The sequence below is a fragment of the Oreochromis niloticus genome, linkage group LG9 (genome assembly GCF_001858045.2).
Source record: "Oreochromis niloticus isolate F11D_XX linkage group LG9, O_niloticus_UMD_NMBU, whole genome shotgun sequence".
NCBI lineage: Eukaryota > Metazoa > Chordata > Actinopteri > Cichliformes > Cichlidae > Oreochromis > Oreochromis niloticus.
This window is the reverse complement of record NC_031974.2, coordinates 2,436,987-2,456,201: the sequence shown is the minus strand read 5'-3', so window position 1 is coordinate 2,456,201 and position 19,215 is coordinate 2,436,987.

The window sequence follows — 19,215 nt, the reverse complement described above, 5'->3', positions numbered from 1 at the left end:
AACGTGTTTCATAGATTAACAAGGAAATGTATGATGATGACCATCTCCAGTCTGATCAAAGATGAACCGATGCTGGCTCAGCAGCACTTTCAGCATCTGTGAGAACGTTTGAATGTAACCGGCTGCCATGACAACACTCTAACTTCATTTGAATATTAACCATTAACCATGTCACATACTGATCACACATTTTAATTTTTGAAGTAATATTTTAATATGCTTTGTATGTAGATGTAGGCCTGTGGTTCTGTTTTTCGGGGTTCAGACATACGTGGTCCCAACAGGACTGCAAACATATGCTTTATACAATATCATATTTGACGTGTTACATCATGTATTGAAATGAGCTCATCCGCCCCTCCCTGAGCCTGACTCTGCCGGAGGTTTCCTCCTGTTAAAAGGGTGCTTGCTCATAGGGGGGAATATGATTGTTGCCACTGTTGTGATTTGGCGCTGTATAAATAAAACTGAAGTGAACTGAACTGAATATTACAACAGAGACACTAGAGGGACTGATCCAGCCCATCCTGTGAACCTGCAAATTGGTTGGATATTTTTGAATTTAGACTTCCTTTGCTCATTTTTCCTTTCTTAGATGGTTCATTTAGAAGGAATTTGAAAATTAACCCAAGAAATTAGCAGTGCCACGACCAACAGGGGAGCTACCATCAACAGGTGGGACTGAAAGGATTTGACCTTCAAGGCTACTCAGGTCTGCTTATTTTCTCAGTGTTAGTGAAGAAAACAGCTGGACGATTTGGAGGTAGCTAGGACGCTCACCCACACTGGTTCCATCTGAACTCTGGGCAAATGTCATAGGACCAGAGGTTAGGACTTTCAATTAGAGAGGCAAGACAGACTTCCTGTACAGGGGTCGTGGGCCGTGCAGATCGACGAGGGTGTTCAGGGAACTTGAATAATTGTTCAGTTTCTATGCCGTATGTCAGAACAAGATCCAGACTGTGATTAAAGTGGTGGCTTTTACATTTTCAGAGAAAAGTCTAATAACAGCTTTGAGACTAATCATTTTAGTATCTAAATAATGAAATTGAGTAAGGTGATTGATGGATAACAATGAATGTGGAATAATGAGGTGGAATGGAAGATTACTACTGCTGCTTCTCCACTGGAGTAGTAAAGTGGCCTTGTGAGATTCTCATTGTCTTTTATTTTGGTGGTTTGGAAGGAAACAGTCTTTTCTCTCCCAACAAGACCAGTTTTTCCACATTAGGTTTCCGAATTTCCAAATTAAGGACCACATCATTTTTTGGACACCACTCAGACAGCCAGCAAATTATGGAGAATATGTAGCTAAACATGCCACTCCTGGTGCGACTGGGCAGGGGACCGGAGAAAACTAATTAGTAACCCACTAATTTATTATTAGCTTTCTGATCTCTGATTGACAGAACTGATTTTATCTTTAATATATCTTTAAAAATGTGATTTTTTCCATGAGTTTATGATTGTTTGTTTCATTTTTTTGTCTTCCATATTTTTAATTCAGGACATTAAACAAACACATAAATTGTCATGTGTAAGCTTTAGTGACCAGGACATAAAGGCTACGTTTACACTGCAGGCGAAAGCGCATCAAATCCCACTTTTTTGACCCTATGCGACCCATATCCGATCATGGTATGACAGTGTGAACAGCACAAATCCGATATTTTCAAATCCGATCTGGATCACTTTCGTATGTGGTACTGAATCCGATACATATCTGATGTTTTAGAAAGCGACTGCTGTTTGAATGATTATGTCGCATTAAATCTGTCTTTTACGTCACTGACACAAGACAGACGCCAATTATCAGCGCCGGAGAAGACATCGTGAACGCTTCCTGGCCATCCAGTGTAGATGTCAGTGAAACTGTTTGGAAGACAACGTTGGAGAAACATGAACATTTTATTTGTACTGTATAATCTGCAGATTCTGACAGAAATCTGCAACTATCCTTTGAAGCACCGCTCCTCTCTAAAACAGCAATAGGGATCATTATTAGGCCATATGTAAATAACAAAAAAACTTTAAAACTTAAAGCAAAATTGTGAAACATAAAGTCCGAAGTCTTTATATTAAGGGCCATCAGTCAAACAATACTGTTTGGTCTGGGTCTAAACAGAGCACGTTGTGTGTGACATCTTCTTTTGCGCATGCGGGACGCTTTGAGCGTTCACACTACAGGTAGTGCAGAATTATTAGGCAAGTTGTATTTTTGAGGAATAATTTTATTATTGAACAACAACCATGTTCTCAATGAACCCAAAAAACTCATTAATATCAAAGCTGAATGTTTTTGGAAGTAGTTTTTAGTTTTAGCTATTTTAGGGGGATATCTGTGTGTGCAGGTGACTATTACTGTGCATAATTATTAGGCAACTTAACAAAAAACAAATATATACCCATTTCAATTATTTATTTTTACCAGTGAAACCAATATAACATCTCCACATTCACAAATATACATTTCTGACATTCAAAAACAAAACAAAAACAAATCAGCGACCAATATAGCCACCTTTCTTTGCAAGGACACTCAAAAGCCTGCCATCCATGGATTCTGTCAGTGTTTTGATCTGTTCACCATCAACATTGCGTGCAGCAGCAACCACAGCCTCCCAGACACTGTTCAGAGAGGTGTACCGTTTTCCCTCCTTGTAAATCTCACATTTGATGATGGACCACAGGTTCTCAATGGGGTTCAGATCAGGTGAACAAGGAGGCCATGTCATTAGTTTTTCTTCTTTTATACCCTTTCTTGCCAGCCACGCTGTGGAGTACTTGGACGCGTGTGATGGAGCATTGTCCTGCATGAAAATCATGTTTTTCTTGAAGGATGCAGACTTCTTCCTGTACCACTGCTTGAAGAAGGTGTCTTCCAGAAACTGGCAGTAGGACTGGGAGTTGAGCTCGACTCCATCCTCAACCCGAAAAGGCCCCACAAGCTCATCTTTGATGATACCAGCCCAAACCAGTACTCCACCTCCACCTTGCTGGCGTCTGAGTCGGACTGGAGCTCTCTGCCCTTTACCAATCCAGCCACGGACCCATCCATCTGGCCCATCAAGACTCACTCTCATTTCATCAGTCCATAAAACCTTAGAAAAATCAGTCTTGAGATATTTCTTGGCCCAGTCTTGACGTTTCAGCTTGTGTGTCTTGTTCAGTGGTGGTCATCTTTCAGCCTTTCTTACCTTGGCCATGTCTCTGAGTATTACACACCTTGTGCTTTTGGGCCCTCCAGTGATGTTGCAGCTGTGAAATATGGCCAAACTGGTGGCAAGTGGCATCTTGGCAGCTGCACGCTTGACTTTTCTCAGTTCATGGGCAGTTATTTTGCGCCTTGGTTTTTCCGCACGCTTCTTGCCACCCTGTTGACTATTTTGAATGAAACGCTTGATTGTTCGATGATCACGCTTCAGAAGCTTTGCAATTTTAAGACTGCTGCATCCCTCTGCAAGATATCTCACTATTTTTGACTTTTCTGAGCCTGTCAAGTCCTTCTTTTGATCCATTTTGCCAAAGGAAAGGAAGTTGCCTAATAATTATGCACACCTGATATAGGGTGTTGATGTCATTAGACCACACCCCTTCTCATTACAGAGATGCACATCACCTAATATGCTTAATTGGTAGTAGGCTTTCGAGCCTATACAGCTTGGAGTAAGACAACATGCATGAAGAGGATGATGTGGACAAAATACTCATTTGCCTAATAATTCTGCACTCCCTGTAGAGCGCGTTTGCTGTCACATTTTATTTGTAGTGTGAACAATCAGACCAAAAAATCAGATTTGATCAAAAAATCGGAATTGAGCATTAAGACCTGCAGTGTGAATGTAGCCAAAGAGTCCTTTAAATAAGCTGTCCAAAAATTTCAGGTAAAATAAATCTTAATAAACAGAAGTTTACAAACAGCACAATAAACACTGCTTTGGGATTCCTTTCCTTTGAGCTGATTTGTAAACTGTCCTTATCCAAAAGTTCGAGCTGGTAACCCGAGCCCAGAGACAAGAGGACATGAAAAGATTCAGCTTATGGAGATCCAAATAAAACATCTGCAGATGCAGAGAGTGAACCAGAACACAGATGTTTTTGAAGATGCAGAAAATAAAAATGAAGAAAATTAATTGAAAACAGTCAAACTACAAAAGACAGATCAATGAAAACCTGGAGGAAAGTAAACTTGTTCTGGTAAAATGATCATTAATAATATTCAGATGTTATCTGAGTTTATCTGTGGAGCAAATAAAATATTTAACCTGAAAGAATGAAATTGTGTCCTGATAAGAGCTGAGCAGCAGAACACACACTGAACACACAGAGCCGGCTCTGTAACTCTAAAGTAGGAGGGAAGAGAAACAGCAGAGCATGATTAGTGACCTATTGGTGTTCATACTGACCTACAGATGTTAGTCATGGACTGCAGATGTTATTTACTGATACATGTGTGATTTCTTTGTTTGTATTGGGAGTGAAGGAAAGCTTTAATGAGACAAAACAAACTAGTTTTTATGTTTTATACAGTCTGTAATCTGACTACTGTAAAGAGTAACAAACTACAGGTAAATTAATCTGTAACATGTGAAATTCAATAAAAGAAAGGATTAAAAAACATTATTGTGACAAAGTGAATTGAGCTGCTCCAGCTTCTTATCGAGACAAAACTTAATTGATGCTGAGCAGGTTCAAGCCTGCAGGTCTGTTTCTGCACATCAAACCAAACGTCTACCTTTTATCCTTCATCACTCCTCTTCTTCTTCGCAGGAAATCTAATCTGCAGCTCCATCAGGCAGACCTCCCCTCTGCTCCTCCTCTTCCCCCTCTGCCTTCTCCTGAAGATTTCAGCCTCAGTCTTGATGAGCGTCTTTCACCGAGCACGTCGAGCGACTGAACAGGAGCTGAACAGCCAATCGTACAGCTTCACATGCCACTTGGTGGTCAGGTGTCGTTACCGTGATGACGGTGAGCCGTGTGTTTAGGATGACGGGAAATTTTTCAGCTCTAACTCGTCAAAATCATGTAGTGAAGGAAATGAAGAGGGCAATCTACAGTAAACCTCCTCGAAACAGGATTGGAGCTGCGGTAAGTCTCTGTATCGAATTACTCACTAACTAGTCAAAGGGCACTAATCATTAAACATTAACAGATCAATATCAACCAACAACCATCCAGTAATCATAAAATAGTGACACTTGGGTTTTTTCTGACAGCAAAGTTTCTTCGTCATGTCGGTGTTCACAGCGGCCATGCTAGCTCCTGCGGCGTGGATCCTCCGTCACCTACCGGAGTACCGCCAAAGGGTGCAGCGGAGTCCCAGGACCTGACCCTCATCTTCATCCAGAATTCTGCTGCCCGTATCATCACCAGGACCCCTTCTATCCACCACATCACTCCTGTTTTGCAGCAGCTTCATTGGCTCCCGGTCAAGTATCGTATGAATTTCAAAATACTCTCGTACGCATTTAAAGCTATTCATCATCTCTCTTCTCCATATCTCTCTGATCTGGTTAACATCACCACCCCATCTTGTTGTCTCAGATCTTCTTCTTCCCTTTCACTCTCCGTCCCCTCCCCCCGTCTTGTCACCATGGGGAGCAGGGCTTTCAGCTGCTCTGCTCCTCGACTCTGGAATTCCCTACCTCCTGATTTAAGAAATATCTCTACCTTCTCTCTCTTTAAGTCCCAACTCAAAACCCACTTGTTCAAAATAGCTTATCCCACATAACCTCTCCATTTGGCTATTTTAAATTTGTTTATGTCTTATGATTGTGTAAACTCTTTGCTTTTATGTTGCTTTTTTACTCTACTGTGTACAGCGACCTTGAGTGTTTTGAAAGGCGCTTTCAAATAAAATGTATTATTATTATTATTATTATTATTCATCATTATTACCAGACCCTCGTCTTCATCACTGTCAAGCTGACTGTTCTGAAGCTGCTCTCATCTTCCTTGTCACTGTAAACCTATGATGACTAAAGTTTTAAATATCAATAATAAACTTTGATCAGTCTCTGAAATCAATCTCATTTTTATACTGAAGTTTGCAGGTTTTTTATTTTATTTTATTGCAGTCTGAGCAGTTGCTCCTCATGGAAGCACTGGTATTTATAATGAATCTGGCAGTTGGCTTCTTTCAGTAGAACACATCTGATGTGCCCCATCTTTTCTTCGAGGGCTGCTCCTTGTTGGATTGGACTGTTTGTCCCATTTGAATGGCTGAATAAAAGAACAGCAACAGGAAGTGTGTGTGTGCCTGTTTGTGCGGGAACGTTTCTGTTTATTTTGCCAGATTTACAGAGTTAATTATTTCCAATGATAGAGAACATCAGTTCCCACGGAAATGACCGGATTAAAATTGAGACAGGAAGTGTTTCTTGTTTTCACAGACATGCTCAGATTCTGTGACTGAGCAGAGAAAAAAGGGATTAAACCAAAGAATAGTGAATCAGCCTTGACTGGTCAATACTCTGTTTTTACATAAGTTAAAATATTGGAGTCAGATCAAAATAAAACTGCTGCTCCCCTAAGGTTTATTTTACATCAGTGTTCCCACTATTATCTCTCTCACTTAGACCTCTGAAGACAAAGAAGAAGAGGCTCTGAGGCCACAAAGTTCAGCTCTATCACAAATGTTGTTTTTGTCTGTATAGAGCAAGGGTGAGGAAGTGCAGGCCTCGAGGGCCGGTGTCCTGCCGGGGCCTGTGCCCTTGATCCAACACAGCTGATTTAAATGGCTAAATGAAAGTTCTCCAGAGGCCTGGTAATGAACTAATCATCTGATTCAGGTTTGAAACCTGCATGACACCACCCATGGTATAGAGGCAGTCTGTGAGAATACAGTTACAAATCATGCTTCTAGTTTCTCCCACATACTGAAGAACGACAGGTTACTCTATAACCCTGGATGTTGACGTGGAGAAACCCAACCCTAGGCAGCCAATAGGTCAGTTTATTCACCCGTTCGGATAACTTATAACTTCCACACCCAGATGCCATTTTTATGGACACAGATGTTTTACTACAATTCCAAAGACCATTTCTATTTTACTCTGCACAACCTTTCTCATATTTACAGTCAGGTTGTTTTCATCTGCAAATCCTTTCTCTTTGTCTTTACAGCAGTCAGTGGATGTATACTGGAAACACAGACCAGTGCCATGTTTTGTAAGTGATCTCATGTGATGCCACTCACCCAATCAAGTTCTTTACTCAGAGCACATGTTAAAATTAGAAAACAAAAGAGACAAGGGGCCTGTCTCAATATGCGTACTTGTGCGTACTTGCATTCTCGTGTACTGGCGATACGTCATCAGTCGGAGACCAAGTACTGTTCCAATTCAAAGTATTCATCAAGCCGAGAACGCGAAAAATTCCCCGACGTTCTCGTTCCGCCCGTTTTATCGAGCATGTATCGGTGGTGACTTGTGTGGACTTGGTACAGCTAAGTATCCCAGAATGCATTTCGCAAGACCTCTGTGAAAATGGCCGAGGAGAAGACGCATAATTGTAAGTTAAATACTACTATTGTTGTAATATGCAGTGCATTTTCAATGCATTTTTATGCAAGAATATAGTTATTTAAACTCCGAATGTTTAGTCAATTTAACAGTACAGACCGTAATTAAAAATTTCCTATGCTGTTTTTGGAGGCGCCTTGCCTGCCAAATAGCGACCACAAGAGGTTCAATGTGCCCGAAGAAAACTGCCTAATCTCGGCATTTCGTTTGGAAATTTTCCGCTATCTCTAAAGGCTCTGATTTAAATCACTTTTGCATTTTTAATAACCAGTTGTTCACACAAATCTTGTACTATCCTATATAATGTTTTAAAACCTTAAATTATTTTTACGTTTGTATCAACATTAGGTTTTAATAAAGTGGCTGATTGTTTTGCTGTCATTTTTCCGTACTTTTATTTGCTTGGATTCTTAATATATTAATGCAATATTTAATGTTTTATATTTTAATCAAGGGACAAGTGAGGAAACACGGGCTCTCATTGAGTGGCGGGCAGAAAATGAGAGCCTTTTTACAGGAAAGAGACATTCCTGCAAGACTGGATGGGAGTAAGTACTGACTGCTTTTGCTGCTCCCTGTCTTCTAGGGAAAGATTAGAGGAACACATCTTATGATAACTAGCTATTGAAGTAACAGTGCCAAATGCTTTTCCCTCAGGGACTTTGTTAGCTCTTCAGGCCTGGCCATAACAGCCAAGCAAGCACAAAATAAATGGAACAATCTAAAGGACAAATACAAGGTAATGTACCTGTTCCTATCTGATTCCTTAGATTGGGTTAAAAAAAATACTTGTTTACCATTCCGGAAATGTAAGGTCCTGTTTTTGTTTGTTTGTTTTTTGGTAATAAAATGTACTTTACCATTTAATAATAGAGTAATTGTATCTGTGATAATATAGCAATTAATACATATTTTCTTAGGGACCCATCCACAGGCAAGGGGGTAGAGGAAGGTAGCCTGACTGCCGCCACCTGGCAGTGGTACAAAATGATGGATGCTGTGCTCCAGTGGCAGCACTCAATAAGTCCACCCCTTGTAGTTTCAGCAAACCTCACATCCACTGCAGGTGGTGCAATCAGCACTCCGGCCTTGTCCCCTTCTACCGAAGTGTCGAGAAACAGCCAGAGGAAGAGGCCCAGAGACAGCCTGGCTGTACTTCAGTTTCTAAAAGACCAGGCGGAAAGAGAGGAAGAGAGAGAGAAACAGGCTCTGGCTAGGGAGGAAGAGAGGGAGAGGGCAACTACTGAAAGGGCAGAGCGATATCTATCACTATTTGAAAAACTTATCAAAAAATTTTAAATAAAGCAATTTAAATGTCAAAAATGAAGTGAGGTTTTTGCTGCATGTGTAACAGGGAAATCTCTTTAGTCGAAGTAAAACATCATTTAAACAAGTGTAACACTTACAATAACATTTAACATTGGATTCAACCATACAACCGTGAGCACACAAGCAAATATACAAAAAAGAACACGCAGGAGACGGCAGTGAAGACGGCGGCCAAGATGCAAGATACAATACACTTGTTTGAAGACCACCTCAAAACTCACCATTTCATATATCAGCAGTGCTACTGGAAATTATTGTACAGTGGGTCCCTCGCTATAACGCGTTTTACCTTTCACAGACTCGCTGTTTCGCAGATTTCTTTCTTCTTTTTTTTTTTTTTTTACAGCGCATTGTGTTCTGCGTTCTGATTGCTGTAGACCATTGTCAATCAATCTCGTCCTGTACAGCAGCGGTCCCCAACACCTGGGCACGGACCGGTATGGGTCCGTGAGTCGTTTGGTATTCTTTTTTTTACTGTTTAAATGCCAGTTAGGTTATACATTACCAGTAACTTTTCAGATGAAAAGGTGACAAAGTTCTAATGTTTTCATGAAACTTCCTATTTATTTTTTTTTCACCTGAGCATCGGGGACAAGGCCGTCTTCCAATTGTTGAGGTCACTAGTGTGCACCCTATTTCTTCCAGGATGACTCTTCATTTGCAGGTTTTAGAGGACTCCTACTACTGTGAAGTGGTTTTCATGGGACAAAGGCATTGTATTCCAAGATCCGGGAGATTGCAGAAAAGAGCAGTAATGCCCTTCTTGCCATCTTTCCAGAAAAATAAGTGATCTGGAAGCTGTTAGGCTTACTTACAGCAGCAGCACTTTCTGCACCTGCGTAAACTCCAGGACACATTTACTCACAGCATTTGTTGCTCTATGTGCTGCAGCTGCAGCTTTGAATTTTTTTTGAGAGTTAATATTTTGGCTATGGTATCTTGTTATGAAATGTGCAAGAGTAAAAGTGTTTTTAGCATGTTCTTCAAAGATAAGTTTGACTTGGAAACTCAAAGCTCAATAGTCCATCAACAGAGATTCACTACAGCCTGTGCAATATTTAATGCATCTTAATTTTTTTCCAGTCTATCTTGCAAACATATATTTGTGCTGCAATGTCATGCACAAACTATTGGATCCTTAAGATCAAACTTATGTCATTCTCTTGGTTCATTTCAGCACGGTAAGCCATCAAACACCCTTATTTGAAAATCAGAATATTACATGAAATTGGTTGTTTGGCCAAAAATGGGTAAATGATGTAATTTTTTTTTTTTTAAAAACATTAAAAACTACAATTTACATGTGTTGAGTTTAGAATCAAAGCAGTTTTACCTAACTTATATCAATTAGTACTGTCAATAACAAGGAATTAAAAAATGTTGTTATAATGGGTTTCAATTGGCATGAATTTAAGGAGTTGAAGTTGAAAATTATAAAAGCTGAAACAAAAATCTAGACCCTTGGGAAGTTTCATTACATTTGCATTAACACAGCAAAAATGGTCGGAAAAAAAAGAAGTGAAGTGGCCACATATGGCCAGCCCAGAGGGTTAATGTGTATAAAAATGTTATTGGGTTAGGAGAAAACAAAATGGGGGTTAGGGTTTGTGAAAAAGAACGCAATGAACCCTCCCCACCTTGTCCGATGACTGGGTGGTTGGATAGAGGGCCACTGGAAATGCACGGGCCACCACACGTCATGCGTAGCTCCGCATTCCGCTTCCCTGTCTCAGTCCCCCTCCTTCTTACCCTGAAAAGCGACCGTTTCGCCCCCAGGAGACCCTGAGACAGCACTTTTGGTCACTCCCCATTATATGGGACCCTTTATTTAGTGACTTACCTTTTGTTTTAATATTGTTAAACATTTTCCTTATCTGCTTTTTCGTTGTCGCTGGAGGATGGCCATGTGGCCCCCAGGAGACCCTGAGACAGCAACCTAGGTCCCTCCCCCTTGCACAAACATTGACATTTAGTTTTTCAGCTTCTTGAGGTTTTACGTTCATCCATTATCTGTTATTTGTCGCTACAGGATGGGCGTGTAGCCCCCAGGAGACCCTGAGACAGCAGCCTAGGTTCATGCCCCTTTGCATAAATGCCTATATTTAGTCTTTTATTTCTGGCATTTTAAGTTTTATGCCTATTAAATTGTCCATCTATTGTACTCCTATCCTCGTTATTTTAGTTGTTTATTTCCTATTTTGATTTTGTTTTTATGTGTAATTTTTGATTTCCAAGTTATGTCTCGTTTGTTTTTTTTCTGAATTTCTACGGTCTTTTATTATCTATTCATTTTCAATCTTTTATTATTTGTTATTATTATGTTTTCTTTTTTTATTTAGTTATTTCTATTTTAGTATCCTTTTATTGTCTCATTAATTTAACGTTATTGTTTATTTCAATTTAATTTATAAGGACACATCATCAGTAGTGGACCTTGGAATCATTGGGTGTTTCGGCCATTATCACTAGACACCCTCTTCCAAGGAAGGCCCTCCCAAGGTTGATCACGCCTTGGAGTGTGTCCCTGATTTAATAAAATTACATTAATTAAGTTATGCCTATTTGCGTTTTAATTTTTTTTAAGTTTTAAAGGGCCAATCAGGCCCTGTTGGGTTCGGTCCAAATCCAACGAGTATCCATGACTTTGTAAAATGCTAACGTTATTCATTTTATGTTAATCTTAATAAAACCGTCTAAGATCAAGCATTCCTGTTGTACCGTTAATTGTCGTGCACATTTAATGAAGTACTTTATTGTTGAGCCGTACTTTAGGGTAGGGCAGGTTAGGGGAATGGAAACTAGGGTAAGGGTTAGGTGTTTAGAGACTATGGCTTAGATAGTTTGTCTTAAACTTTTTTGCACGGTCCTAGGTATCGGCTGAATCATCCTGTTTCCCCTTCTTCGGCTCTTCTCCTTCTCCACAGCGTCCTCCTCCTCTTCTTGGGCTTCTTCTGTACATCCTTTCATGTGTTGTTAATTATTAATCCTTCCCCCAATGTCTTTATTCCCCACAATCCATGACAAAAGGTATAGCTGAAACTCTCTGCAATGTCACCTTTCTTGATAGTAATAGACCCAAAGCCATAAATCTCCCATAACTCTCTGGAGGAAATTCAGGCTCCAAGAGAAAAGAACTTTATCATTTTAATTTTCTTATTCATATCAAACAATAATATACAACCCATGCAATTAGTATTTACAATAAACCATCACACTGTTAGTGTTTCACTCTGTGTTTAAACCGGTTATCATGCAATTCTGTTATGGGAATCCATGGCTATTAGGAGTACATATATCAGTATAATCATGACTTTTTAGTCCTATTTTTTTTTTTTTTTTGTGACACTTTGCCCTGTAACACAATTCAATTCAATTCAATTCAATTCAATTTTATTTATATAGTGCCAAATCACAACAAAAGTCGCCTCAAGGCGCTTTATATTGTACAGTAGATAGCACAATAATAAATACAGAGAAAAACCCAACAATCATATGACCCCCTATGAGCAAGCACTTTGGCGACAGTGGGAAGGAAAAACTCCCTTTTAACAGGAAGAAACCTCCGGCAGAACCAGGCTCAGGGAGGGGCGGCCATCTGCTGCGACCGGTTGGGGTGAAAGAAGGAAAACAGGATGAAAGACATGCTGTGGAAGAGAGACAGAGATTAATAACAGATATGATTCGATGCAGAGAGGTCTATTAGCACATAGTGAGTGAGAAAGGTGACTGGAAGGGAAAAACTCAATGCATCATGGGAATCCCCGGCAGCCTACGTCTATTGCAGCATAACTAAGGGAGGATTCAGGGTCACCTGGTCCAGCCCTAACTATATGCTTTAGCAAAAAGGAAAGTTTGAAGCCTAATCTTGAAAGTAGAGATAGTGTCTGTCTCCCGAATCCAAACTGGAAGCTGGTTCCACAGAAGAGGGGCCTGAAAACTGAAGGCTCTGCCTCCCATTCTACTTTTAAATACTCTAGGAACAACAAGTAGGCCTGCAGTGCAAGAGCGAAGTGCTCTAATAGGGTGAAAGTTTGGGCCCCTCCTCCAATTGGAGGCGGGCGGTGCACGGGCCATCCCTCGGTAAGGTGCCTGGACCCCGGCTTGTCCACGGCGTTTGCCATAACGCACCAGGGTCCAGTCTGAAGTCCATCCAACCATGGTGAGTTGGATGGAGGCGAGTGTGTTTTTTAATTGGTTGTCCTACCAAAATTTAAATTAAGTTTTTAACTTAAATTTGTAAATTTTAACTGAAATTCTTAAGGAAATGAAATGAAAGAAAATGAATTGGTTTTGAAAAAAACCGTTTAGTGTTTTAAAAGGAAAAAGAAATTTTTAAAGCAAGAAAATAAATTGGTTTTGAAAAAAACCTTTTAGGTTTTAAAGAAAAATAAAATTACAAAAAGGCCAAATGAATATTAATTTGTGTGCCCGTGCGGCGACGTTTCGACCTGTGAAGGTCTTCTTCAGGCCTAGGCACACACAATAAACAAGAAAAAACAGGCTTGCTCTCAGCGGTCTGCTCTGTCCGATGGTTTGGAGTGGAATGAGCAGAGAGTGCCTTCCACCTCTATTTATACCCTCCCACTTTTTGTCAGTTTGAATTTAGTTTTAGAAAGTCAAATTAGTTTTTTACTTTGTCTTTCTTAGTTTTTTGGATAGAATTTAGGGGGGTTAGGGGAAATCGAGTTTGGGAGCACGGTCCCCGAAGGGGGGCCGGGCTCCGGTGCACAGACCATACCTCCGCCCATCTCAGGTCTCCAGAGACCCCCAGCGAAGCTCCAGGCGGGGTCCCATGGATGGGGTTGAAGAAGTGAGGGGTGAGGGGAGGAGGGGTAAAGAGGAGAGGGTTAGGGGAAATCGAGTTTGGGAGCACAGACCATACCTGCGCCCATCTCAGGTCTCCAGAGACCCCCAGCGAAGCTCCAGGCGGGGTCCCATGGATGGGGTTGAAGAAGTGAGGGGTGAGGGGAGGAGGGGTAAAGAGGAGAGGGGGGAGGTTAAGGGAAATAAAGTTTGGGAGCTCGGTCCCCAAGGGGGGCCGGGCTCCGGTGCACAGACCATACCTGCACTCATCTCAGGTGTCCAGGACCCGCCCAGAATAACTCAGGGGAGTTTTAAAATGAAGTCCCCTGGATGGGGTTAGAGAGGTGAGGGGAGAAGGGATAAAGGAGGATGATGGGAGGTTGGGATTAGGGTCCCAAACAGGTCCATCACAGGGTCCCCTGAGGTTAGGTTTAGGGGGGGGGGTTAGGGGAAGGGGACTGAGCCTGCCACCTCTGTGAGGCAGGAAATGCACGGGCCATCCCTCCCGAAGGAAACCCACCCTGCTGGTTGTCACGATTACGGGAAAGCTTCCGCCTTTTCCCGTATCGGACGACGGTCCAACCTGCTGAGGCCATCCGGTCCTCAGTCTTTGGTTAATTTTTGTGTTTGTGTTGTTGTGTTTTAGTTTTTGTGATTTGGGTTCGCCTTTGTTATATAAGTAATTATAACTCTAATTTGAGCTTTTATCAGGCGAGAAATAAATGTAGAAAATGAAAAAAAGAAAAGAAACAAAAGAAATTAAAGCAAAAGTTATTATTTAATTAATAAATTGAAAAAGGTAGTGTGCCGTACGCGCAACGTTTCGACCCTTTGAGGGTCTTCCTCAGGCGCCTGGCACACAAAAAAATGAAAGAATGAGGCTGTACTGCACAAGGCTGTGGCTACTGATGTTCACTCCTCGGAGTCCAGAGTCGAACTGAGCTCCAGGCTGACTCCACCTCCCTTTATACCCTTCCCTCTGTGTGTGGTTTTTAGTTTTTTATCACAAACCCTTTCAGTTTTCTTCTGTTAAACCCTATATGATCCTGTGTATATAAACCGTTTTTAAGATTCTGGTGTATATATGAATTTTAATATTGTGGAATCCATTGTTTTTAATATTTACTGCTTTTAACCGTATTTGTTTTGTGTAAATGTTATTAGTGTAAATAAACTGTATTTTAACATTTTGGCCTATTATGAGCCTTCTTGAATATAATTATTTTAATGTCATACGCTATGAAATTGTATTATGAAGAAATGCTGTTTTTAATTTCTGGTTTTTAACACTTTACGTGATTCCACGGTTTTTAATGTAGAAATCATTTTTAATTCAAATAAAAATATTTTTAAACCGTTTTTATTATGTGAAGAATTTCCCTGTCCAATTGTACTTCCCTGTAGAGATTAGAATTAGGGTTTTACGTTATGGCCCCCAGGTTAAGATTAGGGATGTGGAATTGAGTCCGGTCCCTGAAGGGTCCAGACGGTGCTCTGTCCATCCCTCCGCCTCTGCCGCTTGGGGGGTTAGGGGGTTAGGGTTAGGGGGTTAGGATTGGAAAGAAAATCCCTTCTCCGGAAGGAAAAGGAGCGTGCACGGTCCATCCCTCCCTGCGGTCCTCCGTACCCGTCCCAGAAGACTTGGCGGTCACGCTGGCGCCGGCGGCCATAGCGCACCACCGTCCAGCCGTCTTCCATGGCGTCCAGTATTTTTTTCTTTTTCTTCTTTTTTCAAAAATTAAATTTGTTCTCCCAAAAAAATGTTTTATTTTTAATGCAAACAAAAAACACTTTCCAAAAATGTGGAAAGGAAAAAATCACGTAAAAATAATAAAGAACAAAGGAAGGTGTGCCAAAAAAAACTGTTTATTTAAAAATAAACACAAAAAACACAACGTTTCAACCGTGTACGGTCTTCCTCAGGTGTGGCACACAGAAAACTGTAAGCTAGGGTTAGCTGGCAACAGTTGGACTGGCAGAGATGTGCTCCCATCGAGTGCCGAGTGGAAAATGAGCTCCTGTGCGAGCTCCGCCTTTTATACTCTCCCCTCGGCTGTGTAAAATCCCATTCGTCTTTTTTAAGTTTCGTTCGGTAAAAATGAATTTGGTCTTTATTTTTAATCTGCATTACATTTTAACTATTTTTTAGCCAAAAATAATATATTTGCACTCTATGAAATTACCTTTAATCAATTTTAAAGCCAAATTAATTTTTAATAACTGTTTTTATACCCAATGTGTTTTTAATCCATTTTTAACTGTAAATAGTCTTGCAAACCCTATGAATTGTGCTAATAAATTTATGAGCCCTGTTTTTTAGAATTTTTAAGCCAATTTTTCAAATTTTTACTAATTTAATTCCCCATTACTAATTGATACATATGCAACCCTCATATTAAATACAAAAAATCAAAAGGGTTGGGTTTAGGATTAGGGTTAAAAATGAACTTAGGGTCAAAGGGTGGGGACAAAGTGGTTAGGGTTAGGGCTAACATACAGGGCTGGGGTTAGGTTCAGGATAAGACAAAGGACTGGGGTTAGACTGACATAGGGCTGACATTGAGGTTAGGTTTAGGGATGGGACTCGGGTTGGGGCCAGGGTTAGGGTTAGGGGGGTGGGTTACGGCCCCGTCCTCCCTGGGGAGGACCGAGGTATGCACGGTCCTTCCCTCCTGGGCCCCTCCCTCCCCGGTCCCAAGAAGACCAAGCCTGGTCTTGAAATTGGGGTCGATTGGTATTGGTCCGCATACGGGAGCGACCCCTTCTCCCATAGCGGACCTGCTGCCACCCTCCATCAGCCATAATGGAGGGCTGGTAAAGTGTTCAATATTTTTTTGTTTTTTTTGTTGTTTTTAAATTTTTTTAATGATTTTTTATTTTTTCAAAAAAAATTATAAAAGAAAAAATAAAAATTAAAAAACTAAAAAATGAAATTAAAGTCTTACAAAATAAGAATACCCTTAAAAAGATTCAAAAATAAAAATCGTGTGCCGCTGTGGCGACGTTTCGACCACTATTGGTCTTCTTCAGGCCTGGGCACACTCAAAACTAACTAAAAGTAGTCTGCTGAAAAAAGCGACTGTCTCTGTCGAAGGGCAACGAAAGAATGAGCCTGGTCTGCAGGCTCACCCCTTAAATAAGCTCTGGCTCCGCCCCTACGGCTTCTGAATTTTAAACAAAAAGAAATCCCCACAATCTAAATGAATTCACCAAAACGTTTTTAAATCTTACCAATAATTTTTTAATGAACTAAAACCACACCATATGAAATAATATGAACTAAATGGTGTGTATATAAAATAAATTAACTATTTACAGAAAAACTTTTTAAACTAAATTATTTATTAATTTATTTATTTATGACAAGTATTTATTTATTCATATATTTATTCAAACTGTGTGTAAATTGTTGTAACCCCTAATTTAAACTTACAAAACTTATATATTAAATTTTTAAACTATTTACAATAGAATGTACAAAACCAAAATAAGTGGGGGTGGGGGAAGGGGATGGGACTAGGGTTAGGAATAGGAGTAGGGAAGGGGATTAGGACAAGGGTTGGGACAGTGGGTTGGGGTTAGGGCTAGGAGTGGGAAAGGTGGTTAGGGTTAGGGTAAGGTAACAGGATAGGGGATAGGAGTGTGGAATAGGGTTAGGATTAGGACTAGGGGAAGGGGATTGGGAATGGGGAAAGGAATTAGGGTTAGGGTAAGGGAAGGGGGTTGGGGTTAGGATAAGGGTTTGGGGTTGGGGTTAATGGTTAGGGTTAGGGCTAGGAATAGGGAAGGGGTTAGGATTAGGGTAAGGGAAGCAGGTGGGGATAGGAGTAGGGAACGGGGTAGGAACAGGAATGGGGAAGGGATTGGGATAGGGGTAAGGAAATCAGATGGGGTTAGGATAGTGATTGGGGATAGGAAATAAACTGAAGCCAGGCTCATAGACCAGACAAGCTTGGTCTTGGCCTACCAACTAAACTCACTGCCATTTAAGGTTCAGGCCAAGTGGTTCCCTTGTGCCCAACCAATGGATCCATCGTCTTTCCCTGGCTTTCCGCTCCCGGAGTGTCCAAGTCACATTACTCTGAATCCCTGCAACCCTAAGTGCTTGGAATCCGTGTGAAAGAAAATGTCTAACCAAGGGAGTCTGAGTTTGTTTTTGTTTAGAATGTTATATTTATGTTGCCACATTCTCATCCTAATTGTGTTCCTCGTTTCACCGACATACTTCATGTCACATTTTGTACAAAAAATCAAATAAACCACATTTTTGGTTTGTGGTGAAAAATCTTGTGTTAATCTAAAAATTCTTTTGGTTGTTGAGTTTTTAGCATATTTCAATGAGCAAAAATTCTCCATGTGTCCATGGGATTGCTCCTTCAAAGACTTGAGCTTTGCTCTAACTAAAAGGTCTTTTAGATTTTTATTCCTCTTATATGCTGAAATGACATCATAATCACTCAACAGCCCCGTATTACCCAGAATTGTCTCAAAATTTTCTTTAAATTTGTGATTAAGGGTCCTACTGACCGAAGAAAATTGAGTGATTAAGGGAATCATCTTGTTTTGCCTTATAAGTTTCTGTTCCCTGAAAGATGTTAAGCACCTTCTCAAAAAGGATCTGGAATAGCCCCTAGTACGTAACGCTCGAAACAAAACATGTACCGCTTCCCAAAAGTCTTCCTGTCTCGTACAAATCCGAGAAAAACGTAAAAGTTGGGACTTAACAAGTCCCTTAAAAGTGTGCTGAGGATGAAAACTGGACTTAAATAAAAGAGCGTGCGTATCCGTCTTCTTGAAAAAAACTTTAACATCCAGTTTCCCACTTAAAGCAAAGTCATGACCCTTGTAGACCGTTGTGTCCAAGAAATCAATGGCTGAAGAATTAATTTCAGATTTTAATTGAATGGAGGGGTCATGAGAATTCAAAATCTCCATGAATTCTTTGAATTCCTCTAAAGAATAATCCCATACCCCCCATATATCGTCCAAATAACGGAGGTAATGAATTGGTTTCTTTGGGCACTTGGCTAATGCCCCTTCTTCCCAATTAGCCATAAAGAGATTTGCATACGCGGGGGCAAATCTCTTCCCCATTGCAGTCCCTTTGATCTGCAAATAAAACTTTTCATCAAAAACAAAATCATTTCTTGTCAAATTGATCTCTAGTAATCGTAATACCTCCTCGTCTGGTCTACTGTCATCCGGGTACTTCAAAAAACTTTTTTGACAGTTTCCAATCCTGCGGCAATGGGAATATTAGTATATAAACTGTCCACATCTAGACTAAAAAATAAAGCATTTTCAGAAATTTTTAAACCAGTGACTATTTCTATAAAATGATATGTGTCCTTCACGTAAGAAGGATGAAGAACCGATAACGGATTCAGAAAAAAATCAATGAATTCAGCTGTTGCATAAGTTTCGCTCCCACAATCCGAAACTATAGGCCTACCCGGAGGGACCTGGAATGGCACCGTCCATGTCTCCGGGGGCTTGTGAATCTTAGGAAGGACGTAAAATCGTCTCTCCCTTGGTTCATCCAGACCTTTTAAATACTTTG